The sequence below is a fragment of the Hemiscyllium ocellatum genome, chromosome 5, assembly GCF_020745735.1.
Source record: "Hemiscyllium ocellatum isolate sHemOce1 chromosome 5, sHemOce1.pat.X.cur, whole genome shotgun sequence".
Lineage (NCBI taxonomy): Eukaryota > Metazoa > Chordata > Chondrichthyes > Orectolobiformes > Hemiscylliidae > Hemiscyllium > Hemiscyllium ocellatum.
In genome coordinates, this window is record NC_083405.1 from 98549005 (window position 1) to 98561223 (window position 12219).

Genomic DNA, 12219 nt, shown 5'->3' on the forward strand with positions numbered 1-12219 from the left:
AATTAGCTATCAGCCTCTGCTCGGCCACTTTTCACTGCTGTCTGTCCCAAACTCCGCCTTGGAGGATGGTCACTCAAAGGTCTGAAGTTGAATGTCCAGGACCGCTGAAGTGTTCCGCAAGTGGGAGGGAACACTCCTGTCTGTTGATTGTTGTGCGGTGCCCATTCATCCATTGCCGCAGCCTTTGCTCGGTTTCACCAATGTACCATGCCTCAGGGCATCCTTGCCTGCAGCGTATCCTTACGCTGGGCATCCTTATACTGCAGGCAAGGCATGGTACTTGGATACAGACTCATCCATCATGCCAATAAGTGTTTTATGTAGCCATGACAGCAGTGTTTATTGAAACTAACACCCTAAGATGAAGAATTATGAACATATGAACATGTGCAAGTTAATGCTCTTGATGATCCTGAGTTATTGTCTTGTCACGCTGAGCCGTATTATTTATTTATATGTATATGTACATGAGTGTAGGTCTTTTTTTTATATTGTTTTGTTTTGTATTGTTTTTGGTTTAATGTAATTATAAAAATCCCTTTTTCAATGAAAATATCTTTTAAAAATAAATGCAAAAAGTTTGAAAACTTCCTGTGCCTGCAAACTTCCTCCAGAAGGTTTAACAAAATGCATTGAAAGTCTAGACTGCGTGGGGATTAAAACAACACTTGAAAATGGAAAACATACAAACATACACAATGAATTCTCAACATCCTAAGATTTTCAATTACACTTTGTAATAGATTCTAATTAAGATTAGATTACTTACAGTGTGGAAACTGGCCCTTCGACCCAACAAGTCCACACCGACCCGCCGAAGCGCAACCCACACAGACCCATTCCCCTTCATTTACCCCTGCCCCTAACACTACAGGCAACTTTAGCATTTTTGGACTGTGGGAGGAAACTGGAGCACCCGGAGGAAACCCACGCAGACACGGGGAGAATGTGCAAACTCCACACAGTCAATCGCCTGAGGTGGGAATTGAACCTGGGTCTCTAACGCTGTGAGGCAGCAGTGCTAACCACTGTGCCACCGTGCTGCCCATGGGAAAATAAATATAACATTACAGTTCAGCAACAATAACACATGTAAAATTGCACTATCGACATGTTGCAGCAATCAACATCTGAGTAATTTCTCTATGCATTACCAAATCCAAATTAGAAACTGTGAAGTGTGTTGACTTTTTTTATTCATTCATAGGATGTGAGCATCTCCGATGAACTCAATATTTGTTACCCATGTATATTATGGTTAAAACTGGAATTGAACCCATATAACTCATTCTGCCATACTGATTCTATGATGTACCTTCTAATAATATTGATACTTTGTGCTGCAAGTGGTAGGGTTGAAGTTTCCATACACGACTCTCCACAGTCGAGAGTGTGTTGCTGGAAAAGCATAGCAGGTCAGGCAGTATCCGAGGAGCAGGAGAATCGACATTTTGGGCTGGAGTCCTTCATCAGGAATGACCTGCTGCACTTTTCCAGCAACAAACTCTCGACTGATCTGCAGACCTCACATTTTCCTAGTTGATGACTCTCCACAGACTAAGCCCTTGACCAATTTAATCAGAAAAATTAATGTCCAATGTCGGTTACTTCATCAAAGAATGGAAATACAAAAGGTGAGTCACATAGTTCTCTTCCAAACCACATAGTTGGAAAGCAGTAGTGAACACGAGTGTTCATAGAATCCCTACAGTTTGTAAACAGGCCCTTCGGCCCAACAAGTCCACACTGACCCTCAGAAGAGCAACCTACCCAAACCCATTTCCCCTACCCTCTATTTACCTCTAACTAATACATCTAATCTAATTCCCTATAATTCAGAAATGCTTTGATGAATGATTAAAGGAGGGAACGTGGGTTCTTGGCGAATAACATGACTTTTTAAAGAAGCAATAAAAGTAAGAGGAAAGAAAAACAGAACGTGACTGTTTTAAAAATTTAATCTTCTTGCCAATCTGGAGGATAATAATAATTCTCATAATATCCTGTAGGTGGAGTACCTCATTGTGGCTATTATGCTTAATTTTATCCTAAATGCACGAAAAAGTTATATTTTGGTTATTATGCTTTTCTGAAAACGGTTGTAGCACAGGAAACTCACTACATCAATCTTGGTTTTTCCCTATTCTTACTCAATTTTACTAAGTAAAATTATCATTTTATTTACAGTTTAATTATTTTGCATTTTTGACAGATTGCCAAAGCAGACAATCAAGGAAAATGCAAGGAAAGTGCATTAGAATTGTAATATCTCAATGTCAGAAAACAGCTTGTATTCTGAGCCTGAAGAAAAGTGGTTCATTGATTTGATGCAGCTCTGAAAGTACCAAATAATCTAAATTTAGCAAGTTTATGGTTGTAGCTAATATGGTATTTGGAGTTTAAAACTAACTTGGTAGAGATGTGGAAACCAGGATATGATACTGCAGAGGAATACCAAGGTGCACAAAATATTGGGAAGACAGACAGCATTTGAATAGGAAATAGTAAGGTATCATGTAGGATCAATGTAAGGGGGAAAAAAATAAAATCTAAATTAGGGGTACTACACATTGATATAAATATACAAATGTGGTAAATATGATTTGAGAGTTGCAGGCACAGATAACCATGTGAAAATATGATGTTGAGGCAAGAAAAGAAACCTAGCTCAAAATAAAGGCAGAACTGAGCATTAAATATTCTTACAATTTACAATTCTTACAAGAGGTTTGGAAAAGAGAGAGAAAAACGAAATGATGAGGAATAGCAACAGTTATTGAGGAGAATATTGCAAAGCAGCAGGGAGAGGATGTTCTGGAGGGATCAGAACAGAATCTCTTCAGCTTGAGTTAAAGAAAACAAAACAAAATAACGTAGTTCAGTGCAGTCCATGGCAAAGAGTTTAAGGAAAGTATGGAAAATTGAGATCTATGGTGATATTATAATGCAAAATTTAATTATCGAACTACAGACTGGCTCAGTAGTAGCATAAAGCATTGGGTGGGAAAAATCCCCTAGAGTGTGTTCAGAAGAATGTCCAACAACAGCATGTTTCCAACAAGAAGGAAATATTGCCGGACTGCGTTTTGGGAATGAGGTAGGCCAAGTGGATAAAGTCTCTGTCTGTGAAAATTTAGGAAGCTCCAAAAGGGTTACATTAATCATGCAATAGGATAAAGGGCAGTCCCGAGTAATAATAACCAACTTGGGAAAAGCTAACTTCAATGAGGGAAGAACGGATCTGGTCTGGATAAATTCTAATCAAAGATTGGCTAGCAAAGCTCCCTGGATAACAAAATTTATAATGAAGTAGAAAATAATCTGCTTACAACACATCAAATGACAAGTAGGCTGAATATAAAGGGCTTGAATGGAAATTGAAGATGTATACAAGAAAAGTAAAAAAGGATGGAAACTAACATAAAAGGAAATTCAAACATTTTCCATTGGGATAGGAATAATATAAGGGTGGTAAAATGAAAGTGTGATCATTAAGGATCACATGGAGACAGATGTCATGACTGAGGTACTTAACAAATAATTTATAGTTATGTTTACTAAAGCAGAAGAAGTTGCATGTCATTGTAAGCAGGAAGGTATTCAGACACTTCAATGATTAAAAATTGATTAGGAGATATTCAATAAACTATCTGTACTTAAACTTACTTAAGTTTTCAAAGATACTGACGTAAGTGATAGGAATTGTTTTACTAATTCATGGGATGTGGGCTTCACTAGTTTCGCTAGCTATTATTATCCATCCCTAATTGCCCAGAGGGCAGTTAACCAACAACCATATTACTGGAGTCTGGAGTCACACGCAGGCCTGACAAGGTAAAGATAGTAGATTTGAGGACCAGCACAAATCCCAGGAGGACTCCAGCATTACATCCTTTCCATCAAAGATCTAGGTATGCACTGTTTCCTGCTAGCCAATTAATTGTCTAACTATGCTACTAAGTCATCTCTTACACCACAAACTTTTATTTTCTGCAATAACTTTACATTTGGCACTTCATCAAATTCCTTCTGGAAATCTTAGTACAGGGCATCGACAGGCTGCCCCTTATGCACAAGACATGTGACTATTTCAAAGAACTCCAGGAAATTGTAGAGCTGGAGGAAGTCGGTGAGGTCCTTAACAAGTACTTTGGATCTGTATTCACAAATGAGGGCATTGTGGATGGCGAGTCTTGGAAATGATATGTTAATATTCAATGTCGATATAAAAAGTAGGTGATGTTGGGTATTTTGAAAAAGCATTAATGTAGATAAGTCCCTACTACCTAAAGGATATATCCCAGAATGCTGAGGGAGGCAGAGATGGAATTGCTGGGGCTTTGTATGAATCTTTGCATCTTCTTTAGTCACAGGAGAGGTCCCAGAGGACCAAAGAATAGCCAACATTCTTCTTTTGTTTAAGAGGAGCAACAGGGATAATCCAGGATATTACAGGCAGGTGAACCTTACGTTAGTGATATGGAAATTATTGGAGAAGATGCTTAGGAATAGGATTTACTCATATTTGGAAAAATGTGGTCTTATCAGCAACAGGCAGCATGGTTTTGTGTGAGGAAGATCGTATCTCACAACTTGATTGAACTTTTTCAGTAAGTGGCAAAGATGACTGCTGAGGGCAGGGCAGTGGATGTTGTCTACATGGACTTTGGCAAGGCCTTTGACAAGGTTCGCCATGGCAGACTGATACAAAAGGTGAAGTCACATGGGATCCATAGTGATCTGGTAAGATGGATACTGAACTGGCTTAGTCATAGAAGATAGCAAGTAGCAGTGGGTGTTTTTCAGATTGGAGATCTGTAGCAAATGGCATTCTGAAGGGATCATGTAGGTGGCTTGATTAGAAGATTTGCATGTGACACAAAGATTGGGGGAGGTACAAATAGTAAGGAGGATTGCCAGGAAATATAGTAGGATGTAGATAAACTAGGGCTTGGGGGAATAAATGGCAAAAGGGAGTTTAACCTGGACAAATGTGAGGTGATGCATTTTGGGAGACCCAATGAGGGAAAGTATAATGTAAATAACAGAACCTTTAATAGCATCAACATATGGATGGATCTAGGAGTACAGATCCACGGTATCCTGAAAGTGGTAACTCAATTATTAGGTGGTCAAGAAGACATATGGCATGCTTGCCTTCGTCTGGGCATAGACTATAAAAGTTAGCAAGTCATGTTGCACCAGATAGAACTTTAGTTCGGCCACATTTGAAATATTGCATATAGTCCTAGTCGCCACACTATCAGAAAGATGTGAAGGCTTTGGTGAGAACACAGAAACAGTTTACTAGGATCTTGCCTGATTTTGTGCGTATTATTTATGGGGACAGATTGGACAAATGTGGTTTGTTTTCAAAACGGGGTGACCTGATAGCAGTTTATAGAATTATAAGAGGCATGGATAGGACGGATAGTTGGAGGTTATTTTCCCCAGGGTGGAAATGTCAATTACTAGGGTACATAGGTTTAAGGTAAAAGGTATGATTAGATTCCCTACAGTATGGAAACAGGCCCTTCAGCCCAACAGGTCCACACCAACTCTCCAAAGAGTAACCCACCCAGACCCATTCCCCAATCCGATATTTACCCCTGACTAACGCACCGAACATTATTGGCAATTTAGCATGACCAATTCACTTGACCTGCACATCTTTCGATGGGTTTATAAGAGATGTCAGAGGCACAGTTTTAACACAGTGTACCTAGAATGCACTGTAAGAGAAGGTGTTGGAGGTGGATACAATAGCAACTTTTAAGAGTCATCTTGACAGATATATGAATAGACATGGAATAGAGGGATATAGCAATGTAGAAGCAGAAGTTTTTTAGCTTAGAAAGGCATCATGTGCTGATGCGGTCAAGGTAGGCCAAAGGGCATTCTCCTGTGCTGTAGTGCACATTGCCCTCACCACTTATGCCAATTTGCACATGGTTTAGGTAATAATCCAGAGATTATTTTTGAAGTTCAGTTTTCTAAACTATTGCTTATCTCTTATACTCATAATTATATCCAAACCACACATCCTTGTCACATCATCCCAATGCCCACCCTTAAATATGTTTTAATTATATAATAACATTTTTCACTTTCATTGCCTTTGATATATTTTATTAATTTTACCATCAAATTTTATACTATGTGAAAATTGAAAAATAGAAAATTGTTTAACCACTTATCCGAGATCTGTTAAATACATAAATCCTTTTTCTGTAGTGGAGCATGAACCAATTTCAATTAACTCCAATGAACTTACCTCTGTCTCTTGACTGCCTGCCATAAGGGACCTTTTCTCACCTTATTTTAATATCAAAAATCTACTTTATTCATTTAAAAACATACATGGTCACAAACACAATTCAGTTCTGCATAGAATCATATGAAAAAGCAAGCAATGAAGTTTGACTCTATTCAACAAACAAACCAAAGGCATCACTTACTTAGGTAAGATTATATTTATATATATTTGAGGTATTAGGCAAGTCCAATAACAGAACAGATGCCAATTTAATTTTGCGGGAAGACCTTAGACTGTCGTCTTTCCCTAAGCAGTTGCCCCCAAGCTTTAGTGCATCCTTCAGCACATTGTTTTGGACCTAGGAATGTGCCAGTCTGAGCACTCGGTCAAGATCAACTCCTTGTTCTGGAAGGCCGATGTGTTTCGTGCAGAGCATCCTTCACCGATTTGATGGTTCTCCAGGCACAGATGACATTTGTCTCAGCGTACACTCTGGGGACCAGACCATAGAATACAGAGTACTGCATCACAGAGCTGCTCGAGACGAACCTCAACAATAACCATTGCATCTTTTTCCAGATTTATCTTGCAAAAGCACGTTTCAGGAAGATGTATGACAGTCTCTAATCCCACACAGCCACTTCGAGGGCAGCAGGCAATGGTGCAGATAGACCAGGCATACAAAAAGGGTTTCATAAGAACATAAGAAATAGAAGCAGGAATAGGACATCGGACTCCCCAAGCTTACTCCGACATTCAATAAGATCATGGCTGTACTTTTAGTGGACTCAGCTCTACTTACCTAGCAATTCCCTATAATCCCTAATTCCTTTACTGTACAAAAATCTTTCTTTGCCTTAAAAATATTTAACAAGGCAGCCTCAACTGCTTCACTGGGCAGAGAATTCTAGAGATTCACAACCCTTCAGGTGAAGAAGTTCTTCTACAAATGAGTGCTAAATCTGCTCCCCCTTATTTTGGGACTATGACCCCTAGTTCTAGTTTCACCTGCCCATGGAAAGAACCTCCCTGCTTCTATCTTATCTATTTCCTTCATAATTTAATATGTCTCCATATGATTCCCCCCTCATTCTTCTAAATTCCAACAAGTACAGGCCCAATCTACTCAATCTCTCCTCATAAGCCAATTCTCTCAACTCCAGAATCAATCTAGTGAACCTCCTCTGCATCCCTCCAGTGCCAGTACATCATCTCACAAGAAAGGAAACCAAAACTATACACAGTATTCCAGGTGTAGCCTCACCAGCAACCCTATACTACTGCAGCATAACCTCCCTGTTGTTTTTTAAAATATATTTTTATTTAAAAAATAGATTTTTTAATATTACAACAAATACAAAACAATACAATTCAAAACAGTAAAAAAAACAACTCAAATAAAAAACACCCAACCCACCCTCATGTACAAATGTATAAACATATATAGAAAAATACAGAATAAAAAAAGACAAACTAGCTATTTAACTAAAGAAATAAATAATAACCAACAACAAACTAATAAATAGCAATAGTACAGCTCAGCCAAACAAGACATTCATATGTTCACAGTTCCTCCACCCCAGATAATAGACTGGGGAAACACAAACGTTACGGCTATATAAAAGCCCTTGTTAGTGTGGTAGATATATCTGTGTTCAAGTAGTCCAACAAGAAATTTATAAAAATTTTCAGTGGTGCATAACACTTGTGAAAAAATCCAAGGGAATATGCTCCATAACAATTTTCTGCCAACCCAACAGGCCCAAGTGTTTTCAGATTCCCAACCTAGGAAGATATTCTTTCTTGCGCAGAAAGTGAGGATATTAAAAAGTTTTTTCTTATGAGCATCTGCAGGGAACACACTGGGCAGGCCCAGAAGAAGAGAAAACGGGCCATTCTCCACCCTTACACTCAAAATCCTCTCCATTGCACCTGCCACGGCACTCCAATATGTTTGGAGCCCACCACAGGACCAGAGACAGGGGTAAGTGTGCTCGTACAGACCTTACACTTGAGACATGTTGAAGATACCCCGATTTAAATTTTGACAAACGGTCCGGAGCCAAGTGGACTCTGTGGAGAATCTTCAACTGTAAAGCATGGCTCCTATTACAAATTGATATCTTTCTTGCGTTTTCCCAAATATCTGCCCATGCCTCTGAGAAAACGTCAACACCTAGCTCTCTCTCCACACCCTGCAGAGTCGATCGAACTCATCTGAGAGGCACCCCCCAATTGGTGATATAAAGTACTGACAGAAAGTGTACTCTTAGCACTGAGCACCTCCTTCTCTATGTTGGATTTATAAAGATCAGTCAAAAGTGTAGTCTTTTTTTGAATAAAATCCCTAACTTGAAAAAAACGAAAGAGGTCCCTATTAGATAGCTCGTATTTCCATACGAACTGATCAAAGAACATCAGTATGTCTCCCTCAAATAAATAGCCCAAGCAAGACACATCCTTAGCTGCCCAACTCTTAAAGCCTGAATCTGTCATCCCCGGTTGAAAGCCCAGCATGCCCACTAAAGGTGTAAAAGAAGATGTTTTGCCAATATTGCCTTCCCTTTGCTGAATTGTCCTCCATGCTTTAACAGTGATGACTATTGGGTTACAGCAATATTCTGTAACTGTCCTCATTTTGTCCAAAAACAGCAAACTGGTAAGGGGGCACCTTGTTTAGATTAGATTAGATTACTTACAGTGTGGAAACAGGCCCTTTGGCCCAACAAGTCCACACCGACCCGCCGAAGCGCAACCCACCCATACCCCTACATTTACCCCACTACGGGCAATTTAGCATGGCCAATTCACCTGACCCGTACATCTTTGGTCTGGGAGGCTTCAATATCTAACCATATTGACAGAGGATCCCCACAAGCCCAATCACTCACTTCGGGTAAAAGTGAGTTTAATTGGTAGTTTTTAATGTCTGGAAGGTCTACTCCCCCAATCTGTGAGGCAATTGCAGTTTAGCTAATTTAATGAGGAGCCTACGATGCTAAATAAAGGAGCTAAACCAGTTTGAATATTTACTGATTGAGAATCAAGGGGAGCATCCATATCGGGTATAGCAAACGGGGGAGAATATTCATCTTAGTAAGTGCTATCTGACCCAACCACGAGACCAGAAGTGCTTTCCATCTTTGAAGGTCTTGTTTAATTTTGTCAAATAATTGAACAAAATTGGATTTGAACAGCAGAACCAGAACTGGAGTAATGAATATGCCCAAATACACAAACCCTACTGTGACCACTTAAATGGGAACTGATGTTCGCCCTCAAGACCCAGCTCCTTCGTAAGACCACCCATAGGCATAGCCTCTGATTTTGCAAAATTAATCTTGTACCGTGAAAAAGCACCAAACACGGAGATGCATTGTATCTGGCGAGGCACTGAAACTGCTGGATTTGACAAAAAAATTAGGACATCATCCACATACAACCCTGAAATCTTATGTAATTTTGACCCCACTTTTGGAGCTGATATATTGGGATCCCCACGAAAGGCATCCGCCAATGGTTCAATTACCAACATAAAAAGCAATGGTGAAAGGGGACAGCCCTGCCGGCTGCCCCGAAAAATATTAAAATTGCTTGATCATACCTCACGTGTGATGATCACCGTAAAAGGGCCACTGTAGAGAACCTTTACTCATCTTATAAAGATTTTGCCTAAATCAAACCACTCCAGAGTATAGAAAAGGTACAGCCACTCAACTTAGTCAAATACTTTCTCTGCATTTAGAGAAATCACCAATCCCTGTATTGACTGTTGTTTACATGCTTGAATTACATTAAGAAGCCTCCTAACACTATTGGAGGACTTCTGATCCTTTATGAAGCTTGTCTGATCCTCTTAACAAAAGAAGGTAACACAGTCTCCAGCCTTAACGTGAGAGTCTGAGAGAGGATTTTAAAGTACACATTTAATAGTGAAATGGGTGTGTATGAAGCACAGTCTTCCGGGACCTTTCCTTTTTGAAGAATAAGAAAATATTGGCCTCTCTCAAAGATGGCAGGAGACAATCATGACTGTATGAATCATTAAACATATTGAACATCAGACCTGACAGTATATTTATAAATTCCTTATAGAATTTGCTGGGAAGTCTGTCAGGACTGGGCGCCTTTCCACTTTGAAGCTGTCTCACAGCTTCCTGCACTTCTGGCTCTGATAAGGGAGCATTGAGAAAGGTCTCTTGTTTGGGGGTCATGCCCAGGAGCTTCAGATCTTTAAAAAAAAGATTCCATTTTGGCCTGCCCCTCCTCACAATCCTCAGATTGGTATAACGTAGAGTAAAATCCCTGGAACACCACATTAATCTGTTTGGAGTCACATGTTAGGTTCCCAGACCCTTCCCTGATCGCCATAATGATCTGTGGGGCACTCCTTTTCCGAGCAAGATATGCTAAGTATTTGCCTGGCCTGTTACCATGCTCATATAACCTTTGCTTTGCAAACGCAAACTCCTTCTTTGCCGTCTGCATGAGCACGGAATTTAATGCAGACCGCAGTGTCGTAATCCTTTGAAGCTTGACCAACGAGGGTCTGTCAGAGTACGCCTTTTCGGCTGCCTTCAACCGTACTTTCATCAGATGTTACTGCTCATCCTTCTGCTGCTTCCTACTGGTGGAGTAGGAAATAACTAACCCCCGGCATAGGCTTTGGCAGTTTCCCAAAGGACGGATGGATTAGCAACCGAACCTGAGTTAATGTCTAGGAATGCCCAAAATTCCCTAGGGAAATACTCCACAAATTTATTATCCTTGAGGGTAAAGGGATCCATTTGCCAGTGCCTCAAAACCACTGTAACGTCCTTAACCTTAACAGGTACACTGGAGCATGATCAGAGATGGTAACATTATCAATTGTACGAGATGCCACCAAGTCCAGGATTGCCACAGGAGTTAAAAAAAAACAATCCTAGTGTAACATCTGTGTGAATTGGAGAAAAATGTAAAATCCCAGCCTGCAGGGTGAAGACACCTCCAGATGTCCACCAGCCCTACTCCACACACAGATCCACTGATTGCTTAGTTTGTCCAGAGGGTATCGAGGGACCTTTGGGCAACTGTCTACTGTATGATCCATGAGACAGTTAAAATCTCCCCCTATAATGATGTGCCGACACTCGAGACTTATCAGTTTAGAAAACGTATCTACCAAAAATTTAAGGGGATGAGCTGGAGGGCAATAAACATTTAAAACACCATATTCTTCCCCATTTATCAAAGCTTTAAGAATTACAAGCCTCCTGTGTGTGCCTTTAACACACTCTAGTAACTTTAATGGGAGATTCTTCCTAACCAATACAGCTATTCCCTTACTTCTGGTATTATTGATGAAAAATAAACTAGGTCAAAGCCATTCTGCTGTAATTTCAAATACTCCTTGTCATCCAAGTGTGTCTCCTGTAATAAAGCACTTTCTCCCTTCTAAGACTCAAGAGTACCTTCTTCCTCTTACTGCAAGTGACTTCCCTTGATATTGCAGGTACACCATTTAATCAAGTCATTAGCCATAACCTTCTGAATAACATTTAAATTCCAGAGAGGAGGAACTTGAACCACAAATCGCTGAGCTTTAGTGTCACATGATCCATTGAACATAAAAGCTACATAAACTAAAATCACTACCGTCAACAAACCTACAAAACTATTAAAAATTAAAAACAAAAACCAAAAAAAAACAAACCACCATATAAAGTACTAATGGCGCTGAATAGGGGAATTCATCCCCTGCCCAGAGGGCAACTACCCATCTTCACTTCTCCCAGCTAGAGCTGCACTGTGAACACAAGCAGAAAAGAAACACACCATAGAATACCAAAATGAATAAAATAAAAAGCTTTTAAAAGAAAAAGAAGGGGATAAATACCACATCCATCCTTTGGTATATCTTAATTCAGAAATTGAAAATGTACATCTCAACCATTGCTAAATATAGTTTAAACCAAATTATT